Source organism: Calidris pugnax, unplaced genomic scaffold, assembly GCF_001431845.1.
Source record: "Calidris pugnax isolate Ruff unplaced genomic scaffold, ASM143184v1 scaffold25, whole genome shotgun sequence".
Lineage (NCBI taxonomy): Eukaryota > Metazoa > Chordata > Aves > Charadriiformes > Scolopacidae > Calidris > Calidris pugnax.
The window spans coordinates 7,403,150-7,420,020 of record NW_015090805.1 but is presented as its reverse complement, the minus strand read 5'-3'; the positions used below and the strand labels follow the sequence as shown (position 1 = coordinate 7,420,020).

Here is a 16,871-nt window from a genome sequence, read left to right as displayed (position 1 = left end):
AGTATACTGCAGTCATTTTTTAAATTGTGTCAAAAAAGGCAGCCATATCTTTTTTTGACCAGATTTATTGTGCTGCTTATTGCTCAATAGTCTGTTATTTTCCAGATGTTCAGTAATTTATTTTTCTTAATATTTGTTCCATTACTACTAGATACAGTAGTCAGACTTATGAGGGGGTAATTTCTGGGACCATTGAATTTCTTGTTAATTGCTACTCATTGTTGTTGCTATTATTATCAAAGCATCTAAAAACCCCACCACAATCAGGACCCATTGTGCAAAGCACAATGTGTACGTTTAGGAGGAGACAAGATTAAGCAGCCCAGTATAATAATACAACCTCCCCTTTTATTGAAAATCGGTATTTTGCTTTTCTCTAGCGCTGTGGTTCCCCCAGTCCCACACAATGAAGAAAGAATTATTGGCATGGCAAATTCGTTGAGTAACTCCTTTGGTACACTAGCATGAACACCACACAGCTAAAAAAATCTATCTATACCTCACATAATCCCTCACATATTCTTTCACAATGGTTTTTACTGATTGGTGAGCATATAGATGTATTTTCTTAATGTTTCTAGTTAAGTGTGAATGTTAGAAAGGGGATAAGCACCTTTTGGAGCACTTAGAGACACAGAGTTAGCCCCTCAGTTGTTGGTAGGTGGATTTTCCGCAGTATATCTTTACCTCGCTCAAGTTTTCTGTTTTTCTGTTTGCTCCTGACTTTGCTTACTTCAACAGCATAGTGAGGGGATCTAGTTTCTGACAGCTCATTCGAGGCTATCTAAAAGCTTGAAACGAAGGGCAGTGAAGGACAACACAGTTGTCCTAGTTGTGAGCCACCAGCTGATGGTAAATCTATGGTAAATCTGCCAAATAAGTGGCAGTGAAACACTGAAGTTATCTCTGGCTGACCTTTGTTCTGCCAGGCCCAGTCTGGCTGTTTAGGGTTATTCAGGCACCACTACAACTACTTGTGATCTGCAGGGCTTTGTCTTTACCACCTCTCTTTGATTTTCCCTTTATCTTTGCCTGATGTTATTCCACTTCTGTCGGCTGCTTGTGTCATCTTCCTGAGAAACATCTTCAGGCGGCCACAACTGAGATGCAGGCTGGACCCTGAGCAACTCTCTCTGACACATACAAGAGGATTTTTTTCACTGTGACCTTCAGTGCCTTAATTTAGAGCTAGGACCTCTGAATCCCATAGTGCAGCCCTTTGGAGTAAAGATGCTGCTGTCTTTTTGTCTTAAACTCATGTTTTGAAGCTGTAACCCATTTTAAGATGCAGAGGAAGGAGCTCTGGGCTGTGACTCCCCAGTTAACTGCACAATGGGAGATGCCAGTTTGCCCAGACTTGGCATGAACACCAAGCGGACAACTTAGCTTTGCTGCCAGCCCACAGAGCTTCACACTTGCTCCTTTTGATCGGGGCTCTTTTGGCTTGATCAGTGGCGCCCAACCTTTTCAGCCTGGCAGACCACAATAATCTTAAAATACTCAGTAAGCTGTAGCGTGCAATAACCAGAACAATTCTTAATATTCATGGACAGCTCTTGGGTAGCTCATGCATTACTCATCCCATGCATCCAGGCAAGTCCGTGTGTCCCGAACAGCGTCTAGGAAAGTAGGAAGCTGTGAGCATGTGGCTGCCCGAAATAGCTGCCTTCAGTCTGCTTCTGCTGGAGCAGACTGCAAGAAGTATTCTCATGGCAGAGGCCTGCGTTGGCTTCCCTCTTGCTCCTGAGAGCTTCTTGGAGTCAGCACCCGGGTATGTTGCGAGCCAGATGAATTTCTTTGGCAGTGGTGGTAGCTCAAGAGATTTCTTAGAGGCTCTGTGTCCCATGTGTCCTTAGGAGGATGTGATGGGAGAAGCTCGCAAATATCCCAGAAAGGAGCCTTGTAAATCTCCCAGGAGCTGGCTGCAAATGTTCAGAATTGTTCTGTTGGGCTGTAGATCTTCATATTCTTGTACCAATATCCCCCGGTTGCTGTGGATTTCAAACCTGCAATGCCAAAAATGTGGGTGAAAAAATACTCCTCCTGGATAAATCTGGTGTGTGTTGACTATTGCTTGGCTATGTAATTGCTAGTGTGACTATCACCAAAAGCTAATGTGGGTCTTGATATTTCATTTCTGAGGCTACTTCCTTGGAGGCAATGTAGCAAGCTCCTTCAGTAAAGTGTCTCATTCCTTCTCTACTCATGCAGTTTGACCCAACATTAAGCTCATTCTGGCATGGCAGCTGAAGAGTCTTCGAAAAATATCTTGATTTGAAATCGTGTCTAGTAACTATACTAGTTTTGATAAATAAGATGGCGAATGCATAGGTTCTTCTTGGGTTTCTTTTTGTGAAAGGAACACAGTACTAAGGGTTTCATGTGGTCCAGGGAATGTATTTTCTATGACTATAAATTTCACACAAGAAGCAGCACTGTCATGTAGCAGCACAAGTTTTGTTCTCCACGACTTCTCAGTGGTGGTTTTGCATCTATAATTAAGATGTCTATTCCTACCACATAATTTGTTATATTATCTGCTAATGACCGAAATGTTTCATTTCTCTGACACAGAACTCAAGGATACCAGCACTATTTCTTACAAATAGCACAAAACTGTGTGTCAGGTCTCAGAAATATGTGGGTTTTGCCTCTAAGTTAGACTTATATTCAAAAGCTAAGATGGGTCACTTCCCTGTGTTGTTGTCAGGACTGTAAATCAGACTGGCTGAATCCCAGGGCTAAGAAAGGCTGATGCTCCTTATCGGACCAGTTGGGTGGCAGTTTGCATTTTGGAAGAGACTGTCTGAGGTGTTAGCTTGCATTTTCGGATACTCTGGCTGAGGTGGGACTTTGGTGAAAGAGCTGTGAACAGTTTCACAGTGCCCATAGCAGCAGAGTTGAATCTCAACTAGCAGAGGTCAAAAACAACAGCAGGGAATATTAAAACTATAAGTAAGTGAAAGGGTATTACTCTGTTTATTCCAGGATCTGAAAGCATTGATCGCAGGGGAATATCCACATGTAACTTATGAACTGGGGCTTGCTTTCTGCTAGTTTGCCTCTGACACGGTCTGTGAGCATTTAGGTGTCATTCCTTCTGTACAGTTGAAAGTGGGGTCTGCTCCCAGGGTTACCTCTTGCATTTTCAAAGAGCTGGTATTGGCTAATAGCTTTCTCTAGGAAATGGGATCCTTTCAGCTGACCCTCTCCGGGCAGTGGGTACTTTTGTTTGCTAGGAGATCTGGAAATGAGTTCAAGTGTATGTTCCTTGTTTTGTAGCGCACTGTTCAGTGCCAAATGCTGCATGCTTTACTTGTCTCAAGCTGTTACATGTTGCTCTCTAAGGGTTTGGACTAATGTTAGTTTTTAATTCCCTCTCCTTTTTCTCTTTCTTTCTCTCTTTCTTTCTCTCTTTCTCTCTTTCTCTCTTTCTCTCTCTTTTCCTCTCTTTCTTTCTTTCCCTCTCTTTTCCTCTCTTTCTTTCTTTCCCTTTTTTTTTTTTAATTTTTTTTTAAACTAGAAGCACAGCAAAATAGATAGAAACATTCTAGACCTTTTTTTTTTTTTTTAGTTACCCAGTCTCTGCACATATAGTTCTCATAAAAAGTTTTTCAAGTAACTGGTGATTAAGTCAAGAGCTCATTTATACATTTAGCCACCTTGGCTAGATGTTGGCAGCATCAGTTAATTAGGACATGGCAAGGATATGACAAATATTATCAAGAGGTCATCTGCCTACTAAAATAAACTCAAATTATTGTAAGATCACATAATGAAATTGTAGCTTGCTTTCTTGACATGAATCCCACTCCAGCTTGGTATTCATTTACTCTTTGCCTGGCTTTGTACTTTCAATGTTTATAACCTTTCTTCTCCTTCCTCAGATTACTTGCAATTTTTCCAGGACACTAAAAGACGCTGAAAATTGTAAGGATTTTTTCTGTTCTGTTCTGGAGGGGTCTGGGGTATTTTTTGTTTGTTTGTTTGTCTTGGGTGTTTTTTTAATGTTTTTAAATGTGTCTGACTGTAGCTGAAGAATCCAGACTCCAGAATCTTTTCTCCAGGATGCTATACCCCTTTGACAAAAGCTTTCACAGGTAACTCATCCCAAGATACAGAATCACAGACAAATGAATTACTTAAAGCGTGGAACAATTCCTCAAGGACTGCCCATGTGCACTTTCTTACCCTGTGATAAGCAGGGGTGGTTTTCCTGCCTCTCAGTGGGGATGGGGCCAGCTAACCTGTGCTGGCTGTGGGAAAGGCTTGGTGTGCATGTGCAAGCCCTCATCGGAGAGCAGCCGACTGACTGGAAATGCACACCCTAGTTTACATCGTGGTAACTATTCCTGCACATGTCCCCCTAGGTATTTTGGGGACCACGCTTTTCCCTGGTTCCCGCTCCTTGTTCCCATGAGGGGCTCGTGTGGCTGACTTTCTTTCTTGCCAGCTGCGGAGATCTGCTGCTGGGCTGAGCCTTCCCTCCTCCCACCCACTCTCCTCTTCACCAGCACCTCATCTGTGTTGACATCTTCAGTCTTTTCTGTTTCTCCTGTGTCCCAGGCAGCTGACTTCCCTTGGTTCCCTTCCCACTCAGACCACTGGCTGCCTTCCTTGCCTCCCCTGCAGCTCAGCGCTGTTGTGTTTGCTCTCCCCTGCTCCCTGCCCAGGAGAGGTGGTGGTCTCTGAGGGAGCACAGCCTGGACCCTGTTAAGTGTCACCCCATCTTAGTGCCTTACATCTGAGCTGCTGTGGACTCGGAAAAATCCGTACATTCATTCATCTTCCTCCTTTGTTCAACAGCCATTTTCTGACAGAAAAGCAACTGCTTTCTCCGTGCTGTGAACACACTGAACTAGCAATAACTGTTTTGTAGTTTTTCTGCCCTTGCTGTTAATGGAGAAGTGTTAAGTGTCTGTGTGTTCTTACTTGGCTACTGGCCACCCTTTCAATTCCTAGTGCAATTTTTCTTTTGACATTCAGAGCTGCTCATTGTAAAAACAGACCAGGTATGTTTCAAGCTTTGGCATAGCCTTAAATCTTACTGTGACTTTTAGGTTATTCCAGCCTTTGCTGATGGGCTTATTGTTTCTTTCCATTGTCGCTGATTCTTTCTAGTCTGACTCTGCCAGTTCCCAGTCAGCCCTGTGCAACTCTCCAGCCCTGACAAGGATCTGTTAGGTCTTCTCTGCAAAGGACTGAGAGAGAAGAAGGAACAGGGTGCCAAGAAAGACATGCAGGGTGGAAGGGACAGGTAAGAGAACCTGAGGTAGGTGAGTGGCAGGAAAATTACCTCTGATGCTAGTTGTCTTATGTGAGAGTGGAAATATTTTGTTTGATTATCTATGCTGCCTGGTGGTATTTCAGGCATGTCAATGGATATCTTCTCATAGTGGCAACATGGAATGCAGGCCTACATGTGGCAGAGAGTGTGGGAAGGTAACTGACCTTTGAAATTGAGATGATCAGCTATCAGAGGAAAAAACAAGATGACTGTACTATGTGTTTATGTGGACATAGAATCATATTGACCAACCCAGCCTTAGATCTGTTTGAGACTATCTGGTGGTTCTGAGGTCGTCTTCTGCTGTCTTTGAGAGTATGGCTAGTATTACAGGACTGGAGGGGCCATTGGGAATGGCTAGAATGACCCTGTTTTTTGTAAGAAAATCTTAGGCAGTTTATGAACCTTTCAGCAACGAGGAGGCCTGTTCACAACCTTATGTGAAGGCTGGATGTTTTCAGAAGCCTGGAGGTAACTCTGGGGTGGGGTGATCCCATGGAGATCATGACATGTGCAGCTGGCTGTGATGCCCACCCTTATTTCCCAAAATATTGCCCAGGGACTAAAGGAGAGGCAGGGTTTAAATAGAAGAGGGTCAGGTTGATTTAGAAAAAGGGTAACTCCCTCTCCCAGGTCCCAGATAAGTTTTAAGCTCCAAGGACTTAATTTGCATCTCAAAAGTGTTATTGGTTGACTACCCTGCTATAGAGCTTTCATAAGACTGTAGGTGGGATCGGGAGGTTCTGGTGAGCCACCTCGCAAAATCAGCAGAAGAAATGATCCATTAACGTACTGCTTACAGCACGGTCCACTTCCCTGTGTCCTACTTCTTGTACAGGGAGCTTGTGGCAAGCTAGGACCAAGCTTGCTTGGTCCATATCCAAGTGGGCCGAGGTAAACTGTCCCCAACACTCCCGTGGAGGGGCTGTTGGGTTGCTCCAGCTGCTCCCACTAGTAGGGTTGGGTGAAGCAGCACTGAGTTTTCACTAACCAGCTAGCTGGTGAATCTTCTATAGTCTCTTGTTTCATTTGTGTATTTGCTGGTTGTTTAGCTGGTCTGGCAGACAAGGAGGAAATAACTGAGTAGCGACACTCCCTTATGCACAAAGTATTTGTCCATCTTTCCCATTCTAACAAAGAACAGAGGGTGACAAGCACTATAATACCTCACCTAGTGCTGCTCATTCTTAGGTGGCAAAGGGATATTTCTGCTTATCCTGCTATGCAAAATCTCTCACAGAAATGTTTGCTCTTATCAGCAGGGTTTACTATGAAAAATCAATATTGCTCGCAATAAGCTAAACTTTTTACTCTTTTGCTTAAATTTCGTGTACTTATTTTAGGCTTTTGTTAATGAGACACACATTGCGAATTTCAGTGGTGTTAAATATGCTCAGTTGCCACTAACTATGCATGAATGTGAGTATCTCATGCTTTTAAAGTTCAGCCCTTAAAGAACATGTGTGTAAACAAACACATGCAGTGATAAACAGTGAAAAAAGAAGTATGTGAAAACTGGCTTGACTTCTGTTCTCAAGATCTGTATGCAGTGGAAGCGTTGGCTTCTCTAAAATTATTGGTACCTGGAAATCTCATGCAAGAGGTCAGCTGGGTGACTTTTCTGATTCCTCCTATTCCAAGATTCGATGCACTAGACTGTTGCAATGCAGCTGGAGGTGATAAATTTGTGCGTCACTCTGACTAATTCTTCAGCCAGAAGGATGAAGGGACTTAGGATGGAAGCATTTTGAAACATGAGTCACCCATACACAGTGATGATTTTCTGTTTGCGCTGTGCAGGATCTACTTTCTGCTAGAAAACACAAGCATGGAGCCCATTAATATCTCTATAAGAAGTCATTTTTCTGAGTTCTAATGGCTGTACTTTTTCAATACCAGGTGTTCCAATGTTACTGGAATTATTGCAGTGTTTTTTTTGAATTTTTGAAAAATGGTAGATTTCCAACATACTGAAATACTTCTTATATTACTGAAATTCAATGAGCTGGACACCCAGCTTCAACAACAAAACAAAAAGACCTTTGGTTCCACCTGGATATTTTAAATTAATCTAATGGAATTCATGCAGTGACTGTGTTATAAAACAAGAATACCCCCTAATACTCCCCATATCTGTCAGGATAGAAGAGGAGAAACCACTTAATTGACCCAGGCCTTCAACTGATGAAGCTTGCACTGGGACAGCTCTTAAAGAACCAAGGTTGTAGAGTCAGGTATCATGAAATCAAAAGTCAGTTTGCTTCCTGTTACAGTGATTAGAACTGGAATCACTGTTGCAGTGATTAGGACTGGAAGATTCCTCCCAGAGTTGCTTTCAGGGTTGGTTGGCCCATGGACAAGACCTGTGTGATCCAAAGCCTGATGGTTGAGTTACTGGCTTGGCACATAGGAAATTTGGTTTTAAGTTCCTGCTTTGCCCAAAGCAGACTTGACGTTTTTCATGCCAAACTGTGTTTCACTCTGGGTGATTTGAATTTAGGACTCCACATGCCAAATGTGGTACCGCAACAATCAGGGTATGGAGCATTTGTCTTGAAATAGAAACATTTCCATTAAAACCCTAGGACCGCTGACAAAGCGACCTACTTAGATGAAATGATGTTCATTGATGAAGGTCATTTCTTAGATGGAATGACTTTCTTGAGAACAGAGCTGTTCTGGACCTGATGCTATCTGAAATACAAATGCCCTACTGGAAGCTGGGAAGGGTCGGTGAAAAACCATGTGGAAAGAACTCTTGACCCCCAAGATTGTCCATGGCACAGGACAATTTTTAAGAGAAACACCAAGCAGGTGCAAGTGGACTGGTCATCTGTCCCTTGGTCCAGTGTATTTACACAGTCCCTTCTTTGAAAAAAGGGAAAAGCCACCTCACCTTTTATAGCTATGCAGACTGGCCAACCTGCTATAGGTGGCCCTACTGAAGTGGGAGATAGATCAATCTAAAGCAAAGCTATTTTGTGGTGAAGTTCATTAGTATGTGTTGTCTGTCCTAAGAATAAATATCTCTGGACAGGTCCCGAGTCCTTTCTCAGTCTGTTTTTGTTCAGCTTTTAGTGAGGCAAAACCACTGTTGAAGCCAAGAGAATTTTCTTCTCTCAGTGGAAAACGGCAATGACGTCAGGATCTGGCCTGGTGAAATAATGATAATTCTCTGCATTTTACAAGCTCTGTTTATATGATGATCTCAATCTATTTAAAAGACATAAATCAGGCTTCAGTACCTGTCTGTTAGCTGGATGGCAAGTGGACATTTTTGCAAGCTGAGGCAGAAGGAAGCTGAAGGCTGCATCTGTGGTCATGTCATACGCTGACAACCTTTCAGTCATTTTTGCCAATGGTTGGTCTATTAGCTTCAATTGACTCTCCTCAATATCAACGAGCCAAGAAAGAAAACATGAGGAGGTGTGTATATAGATTATATTTACATATATTTACTTATAAAATGGTGGCTTAGCACGTCCAAGTACAGGCGGGTTTTAGAGAAAAATGTAATGATTCAAAGGTCCAATTTTAACTTTGCTAAAAGCAGCGAAATGATGCCCCTGCCCTACATTAAACTATGCTGTGATCAAAGAGGGCAGATGCCAAGTACTTGTGGTTTTACAGCTTTCAAATAAATATTGCTCAACCCCATAAAAAAGAGCATAAGAACAGTGAGTGGATTTTACCTTTTTTGTTTGTTTATTTATTTATTTCCAATATGCTTTACAGGGAAAGGAGGTATTGCTGCTGCTCCTTCTCAGAGTTTCTGCAGAGCACGCAGCTGTGAATGCCACTTGACCTCAAATCCAGTTAATTTAGGTTGGCACACTCGATTGCAAAATGTTTTATGGGCTGGCAGATAGCGGGCCCTGGCAGATCTGCCGTGGAGCTGCAAAGTTCCATACCCAGCTGAAACTTTTTTTAATTCAACACTGTCATTTTTAAATAACAGTGCAATTGCAAAACAAATTGGCAGGTACTTATGAACTGAATACTGCCTGGGGCTCTGTCTTTTCATTTTGCTGACCAGTGGGCCTGGTCTTCAATTTAGAAAAGCACCCAGTAGTTAAAAAGCACTGGTGAAACCTTGTAATGCAGAGCTAACCGCATCACTCATGGAGAGGGAGATGCTTGCTCTGACTTGTTGATCTTTACAAACTAGTTAGCTTCATGGTGGAGGGTAACATTTGAAAATAAAAGTGTTCCAAAGTGTCGATCTATTACAGCAAGCACCTGAGCATGAACCTTCTTTGCAAAGTTTAAGCATGCTGCCCGAGGACCTGTGTGAAGCTTCAAGGAATTTTGGAATATTAATCTGGAAGGGCCCTGTTGGGTCACTGGTCCCCAGTGCTGTCTTGGACAACCAGCTCATATGATCTCTTTCCTGGACAGCAGATTGCATCAGATACATGTGGGCCATCTCCTATAAATCAACGTAGCTCTGCTGAAGCTGATCTGTGAAGCTTCAGCTTTTGCTGCGTGGCTTTGTAAAAGTCCTTGCTGCTTTACCTATACATTTGCATTGCTGTCTCCCTAAGCATAGTAACCAGAGGTTGAACAGGATGTTTAAAACAAGTAGAGGCATTCAAGTTGTCTTGTATGAATAGACAGAAGCCAGGAAGTACCAATAACAGCATCTTTGAAGATGTTTCAGTTGCCATGAACAAGGATGATCCGGGTAGGAAACTACTACAAGAAGGAGCACCTCAAAATGATTTAATTCTCCAGCCATTAGCCCTGAGTGATATTCACACAACTTGTGGTCTTGTGTTATATGATGTGGGCCTGACCTGTACCCTGTTTAGTGGGCATCCTCTGTTCACTTAATTTACCCTGCGATGCAGCCACAGAACAGAGGGTGCCTTGCAAGCTCCATGAACATCTCCAGTCACAGAACTTTGTGAGTTACACCACTGAGATGTGATGTTGAGCTGTGGGGACAAGGGGACTGCATCTATATATTACAGGTTTCCACTTACCTGTAAGCTCTCTAGATCTTAGCACTCACTGTGGCCATGATAAATCCTGTTGTGGATGCTTTGAGGATGATGTCCGACTGCTTAGGTAATGCACTCACTTCCTTACGGGAGACCTGCCCAAGACATTTACCAACACCTGTATTTCCTAGTTAGCACTGCAGGAAAAGCTGTTTATAGTCCTTGGGCCACTGTCATTATAAGTGATCTATTTCTGAACATTGTCTGGAAACTGGAGTCTGCCAGCCTGCTCAACAGAGCATAATGTTATTTTCCTCCAAAAGAGTTTCACATAAAGCACTAGGGACTCTAACCCAGGACGAAAAAGGCAAGGATAGCACAAAGGACTATCCGTGCCTCTTTTGTATCAGTTAAGGGCCACAAACAATATTTGGAAAATTATGTGAGAGGCCACTCTTCCCAATTTGCAGCACATATACAGTGAAGAATCCAGTCAGAATATAGGAATCTTCAGTGTGTTTGAAAGTCCCTAGTACTTGCTGCTGGCATCTATATTTATTCCTAAAACCATATGGGATAAGATACCTTCCCTATTCCAAAAAAAACCCAACCCACTATGTATTCATCTTGAGTGAATATGTCTTCAAGGCTTTTTCAGAAGGGCTTTACTTGCTCTAAAAGTCACTCGTATTTAAAATATAAGTTGAGACAGGCAGAATCATTAGTACCTCCTCCAGAAAAATGGCCTCTGTAGCTATAAGAAAGGAACTCAACATGAAAGGAGACAAACAAAAAGTTTCCTGACATAAAAAAATCTATGTAAATAGATGATATACCAGACAAAAAGATGCTAGTTGTTGTCTTTCAGCAGAAGTATTTGTGAGAATATTTATGCAAGAATTTTATGGCTTAGGGTGTAGGATGTTGAGGTTTTGGTCACCTGGTGTGTATTTGTCATTTTGCCAGCATTGAAAGAAATGTCTGGATATACTTCTTCATTAATTCAGTTATGTTGGTCCTTGTAATCATGAAAGTTCATGCAGTGTGTTATGACTCTAAGAAAAGTTAAGGGACCCATCGCTTTTTAAGGCAAAATCTTTTGTTTCATGGCTTTCTCAGAAATGTGAATCATCTAGCATTGGGTGAGTCTTTTGGTCAGTTGTCTCTGCACATTGACCGGTTCAGCTGATTTATGGCCACATGAAGCCTTTTTGAAATTTCTGGCTAAGCGCCATTAAAGTTCTAAAACAATCTTCGAGGTTTTGAGTCCCTCTCTTTCTCCTCTAGGGAAGGGAAGCTTGTATAAATGTGGTTATTCTGGGAAAGCCTATGGTTTTAATTTCTTTCCCAAGGGGGCAGAGATGTCTTCCAAACCTGGTATTGAGGAAAAGGACCACAGGACTACCTCAGGAAAGAAGATACAACTTGGGAGAAGATACAAACTTGGGAGGTTGGTCTGCATTTTCTCTCTCCAAAGCTTTTTGAAGAAGATATGAATATCTTCATATTAGATATATATATGTGAATATCTGGAACTCTGTCACCTGGACACTTTCTTTCCTTTACAGGGATCTTTCTTGCAAGTGAAATATTAGAAGCTAGTGAAATCATTCCAGTGCACCCACGCCAAGTGGGTGGAAGAGGTATGTGAAAATTAAATGTATTATTTGGAAGCTTCTCTGGATGCTTCTTGCTTTCCTGGGGGAAGGAAGGACCTAGAACTGTTTGATTGTATTGGGTTTTTTCCCACCTTAATTGGCTTCAATAAGCTTTATGAACCATTTCTGTCCAAGCAGTGTTCTAACACATGTTCAAAACCTGTTCTGTTTTGAGGGCAGGCTGGTACTTGCTGGCAGGTAGGATGTAGAAATGTTCCATAGCTCTCAGTTTCAGGCTTTTTTTCACACTGTTTTGGTATTCCCAACAAACCACTCCTGTGCATCTCACATGTCAGGCGTATCAGCACACACCAGAATTCTTGGTTTTACAAGTATCTCCCTCAAAAGCCTGATATTGTGTGCACTCATTGCTTTCCCCTTCTGACACAGTGTGAAGCTCTTCAGAAAGCCCAGCTTTGCAGCCAGGTGGTTCTCTGGTCCTGCTTATTTGGCAATGAAACCATTGCTTCCCTTTGTGTTAAAAGCAGGAGCCAAAATGTCCTTGCGGCTGCTCGCCTAAGAGGCTCAACCTACCTCACACTGTAAAGAACTCTTTCTTTGTCGATGCTCTGAGTGTGATACCAAGTGACCTGCTGAAAAAGAGTGAGACTACTTGTGCTTTTAAGAGCATTTTTCAAAAGCTTAACAATTTTGCTTATCTGGTGCTTTAGTCATAACCCGGAGACACGGACTATCCTGTAAACAAGGGATCAGATTGCTTTAATGGAATCTCATTTATGAACTGGAAAGGTTGGCTGCAGATGAAGAAAGTGAGAAACATAAGAAAAGTAACAAATACCCGGGTCTTAGCAAATTGCTGTTGTTACTGAGGTTGACATGCTTAGCTGTAAGTTGGGTCAGTGGTTCCCTCCTGGCCTAATCATGCAGAAGCAACTAAGGCAGTAGGCAGATGAAGGTATTAGCCTCATGCAGTCTTAATGCTGAAAGAAAGTTGTATGGCCTCAGTACTGCAGGCCAAATGATCCCGATCTTCTCTTCCATTCTTAAAATCCAAGGCACTGACCTTCTCAAATACATGACTCATCTGTTGCCAGGAAGGTGAAAGTCCAACTATTAATGAGTTGCTTCATTGTATACAGTCTTCAAAGCCAGGCCTCTGCAATCAGCCCAGCTGAACGCTTTGGACGTCTTCCCATCACTTGATCCTAATCATGGGTCTGCACCTGGTCCAGCTTTCTGTTTGGGACAATATGTTAAAAATTCATTGTTGCACTTTTTTTTTTCCCCTTTTTAATTGACTTTTTCTTCCCCTCTGAGTTAAATGAATGCTTTATAGGATGAGAACTGAACAACATCAATGGAATGAATTGTGCAGGAGAGCCACAGGCATGGCTCATACTCAGGAGAAAGCAGGAGTATCCAGCTGTATCCTGCTTGCCTACTTTGATGTCTTTGGCTGAGAGAGTGACGCCTGATTCAGACCACCTACCCTCCAGACCCTGGCTCCCTAGGTGGTCAAAGGGGAGAAGAAATTATGTACCCGACACAGCACACCTGTAACATGCCTCGTGCATCCTTCATCACTGACTGCACAGGCAGCAGGCTTTTGGCACCCCTGGGCACTAGAGGGTTTCATCTGTTTGTCCCTTCCTTGATCTAAAATGCTGTAGGATGGGCCTGCGTCCACCTGAGGCACCACAGGATGCAGTTTAAGTGCACCATGCCAGGAGAATGCTGTGTTTGTGTTTGCCTTACCATTTCTGAATAGGATGAGATGATGATGTGTATGCTTTACCTACAAGCATTAGGCCGTGTCAGGGTAATCTCCACCCGGTCTGGAGGGACCACCTCTGGAGATTAATGCGGCTGAGGTAAATCCAGGTGGGACTTCAACTTTTTGCACACTATATTAGGGTTTTCCATGTTTTGTTTTAAACTCCTCTTGGGGTTCTTTGGGGTTTTTTTTGGGGGTGTGTGTGTGTTATTTTCAAGTGCATCAGGAGGCATGGGGAGGCTGAGAAAGCGCTTTAGAGGTGATGCTAACACTTTATTCTTCAGCCTTTGGAAGTAATGGGGACTTAGATCTCCATCGTAAGCATCTATGTACGCTTGACCGTGAAGTGAGTGACAGAGAAAACTGTAATAACAACTATGGGCATGAAGGAAACCCATGGTCAAAGGCTATATCTGCTAGGGCTTGCCCAGCTGCTGGTTATCATCCATGATGCATCTGGCTTTTCACAGTACATCTGTTTAGCATAAATAACTTTTTTTATTGATGTCCTATGGTACATCCAAACAATGAACAGAAGAAAAAAGAGAAACTGTAAATAAATTTTACAATGTCAGTAAGAGCATTCACATTAAGGGAAACTATTTTGAGTGAATGCCAGTTCTTAATAAATTGCTATTATTCTGGTGTTTTTACAAAGACCACAAGGAAAAAAAGAAGAAAAAACCAGAAACAGTTGAAAAATGGAAACACTAAATGTCACTGCTCAATCACTCCTTTTAATAATAAATACTTCTAGGCTGTTGTCCTAGCAAATGAGATGCCAAGATATTTTTTTTCATTTGGTGTCTATCTGAAAGCCAGTGGCATAAAAAAAGACCATGAGTCAGCTGGCTGAGATCCCTTTCCTGAATGCTCCCCGGGCAGCTGTGTTTCAACCCATATTACTGGCCCTGGGTCTGAGGAGGCTTTCTGGCACCTCGGGGCACACCTGCCTAAGCAAGAACTTTGCAGAGGTGCCTGCACTGACTCTGAACCCACAAGCTCAGCCCTCAGAAGGAGGAGAGCCCTGCTGCCATTGCCCAGCTGGTGTGTCACACTAAGGACCGGCAACACTTCTTAAGACAGCAGGTTTTGCTAAGAAGGATGACTACCGTCTTAATTCCCACTTACTGATGCCTTGTTTGTTGTAGTTTCTCAGAAATGAGATCTTACAGTCCACTCTGCTCAACCATCCGAATCTACCCCTGGAGGTAAAACTCACCCTTTCTGAACATTAACTCCTGGGTACTCTTGGTTTAACTCTCTAGGACCACGTGAACTTCACAAGGAAATTTCCAAATCTCTGTATCAATGAGGCTTCAATGGCAAACCATAATTGTGGGCAGCACACTGCACAGTGACAGTAGTCTTTTCCCACAGAGTTTTTGTCACTGAGCATCATGGGGATACAGATTCACATTTCAGGGGTCCCAGCAAACATTCTTCTTTTTTTCCCTCTTTTTAATTTTTTTTTTTTTTAAGTGACCAGGCTATTTCATCTGTGTCTATTTTACAGCCCCTGTGAGTTCCCTCAGTTAATTTTTGTCTGCAGGGGTTCTGGGAAGCTGTGGTCCTGGTTTGGCATCTCCACACCTAGAGGAGCCCTTTGCTGATAAAAGCTGCTGGCACCACAGGAGAGGGGTATGTGATGTGTGGTGGTCCTGGAAATCTTACATTAAAAATATGGATGCCCCATTTGGTTTTGGAAAATCAAGTGTTGGGCTGACCATGACCAATGCTGATTGAAGGTCATGGCCGAACACGCAGGCATACTGGAAATGATGCCAGAGGACAGGGCTCTCAAGCCACAGTGGTGCCATCATTTGCACTTCAAAGGTTTGCAAACCTTGCAGATACATGATACTGCTTCCTTGTCAGGGAGAATTTCCTGGGTAAGATAGCTGTGCTCCTGCATATTGGTGGAGGTGGCACTAAAGTTTGGGAGGTCAGGCACCTACAGACGAGGAGATGTTGGGCTGTATTCCAGTGACACAGGCACCAGTAGCTTGGGACAGTCTAGGGAGGATCTTGCCATCCTCTCTTTTTCTGATGTGGTATCTGGAGCTGCACCCAGAAAGTCTAGTGTTTGTGCAGAAAAGGTGGTTTTTCCAACAGAGAGAGGGCTCATCCTCCAGGAGCGTGAGGAAGCCAACTCTCTTGGTCATGGTCTGCTGTACCCACCACAGTCTGCCAGCCAAAGAAGCAGACCCGGAGCCTGAATGAGCTCTTTTGCCTTTTCACACACCCCAGAAGGCTTTTATAATGAAATAAGGCCAGAGCCCAGTGAGCCAAAGGGAATTAGAGATGTTGTATGTGCTCACATGCTTGCTTCATGGGGCAATTTTAATGAGTAATTGATTGCTAATTATATGTGCTGCTTTGTGGTGAAACATCATGGTACTTTGATATCGACCAAGAACTGAAAGTTTCTGTTATGCTTTTATTTTTTAAAAACTTTTGGCCTGCTGATCTGTATGGGGTATTTTGTGCCTGATTAATTTAATGTATTGTCTTGGGTGAGTGTTGATTTACTTGCTGAATTCAAGATCAATTTTAATGAAGCTCTTAGTGCGTGCTGGTTTGGGGACGCAGGGTGCCATGTTATTGGTTTGTCTAGATTGCTGACTGTTTTGTTAGACTTCAATAAGAAAACTTCTGGCATAGTGACAGCTTCCCACTTCCCTACAATTGAGTAGACAACAACAGAGCTTAAAGACAGAATTTTCTACAGTATCAGGTTCCAGAATGCTGATGTTTCTTTTCCAGAGAGATTTAATAGCAGGATGAGACAAAAGGATACGCAGCAGGCCTGAAAGGTCCTTCCTCTCCTGAGTAGTCCCCATCAAGCCAATGGGTAAATGTCTGCAGAAGAGGACCACACTGAAGTTCTGTTGGTAGGTGAACAGCAATGCTTGCCAAACAAGGCACCCCATTCAATCTGTTTTCAATGATTTAAAACTGAGCTAGAAAATGTGAATCCAGTCAGGAATTTAGCATTTAAATTATACACTTGAGATGACTGAGCCTTTTTTTTTTTAAATACAATTTAAAAAATTATAATCCTGAGGGATGTGGAAGGAGTTAGGGCATGGAGACGACATGAAAGCAGAGTCCTTTCACATGCTGCTTGACATTTCAGTAATTCTTCAAGCAGCATTTTTTACTTCTTTTAAATGTAAAATTTTCTTAGCCAAGTTTGCAGCAAGAGAAGACTGAAGTTTAATCTTTTTAACATATGCGGTCTTGGT

The 16,871-nt window shown here is 42.7% G+C and overlaps 1 protein-coding gene across 4 annotated transcripts in view; it reads left to right on the top strand.

Annotated features, from left to right (window-relative positions):
* Window positions 1-3,573: 3,573 nt before the first annotated feature.
* KCNE2 (potassium channel, voltage gated subfamily E regulatory beta subunit 2) overlaps window positions 3,574-16,871 on the top strand; it is a 64,600-nt gene continuing 51,302 nt past the window's right edge. For 2 of the 4 annotated variants that reach the window (XM_014938273.1, XM_014938272.1), the window contains exons 1-4: window positions 3,574-5,257; window positions 11,583-11,680; window positions 11,799-11,873; window positions 16,390-16,517. The gene's annotated coding sequence lies outside the window, so the exon portion shown is untranslated. The remainder of the gene's footprint in view (window positions 5,258-11,582; window positions 11,681-11,798; window positions 11,874-16,389; window positions 16,518-16,871) is intronic. The other 2 variants (XR_001411502.1, XM_014938274.1) reach the window with 2 other exon arrangements.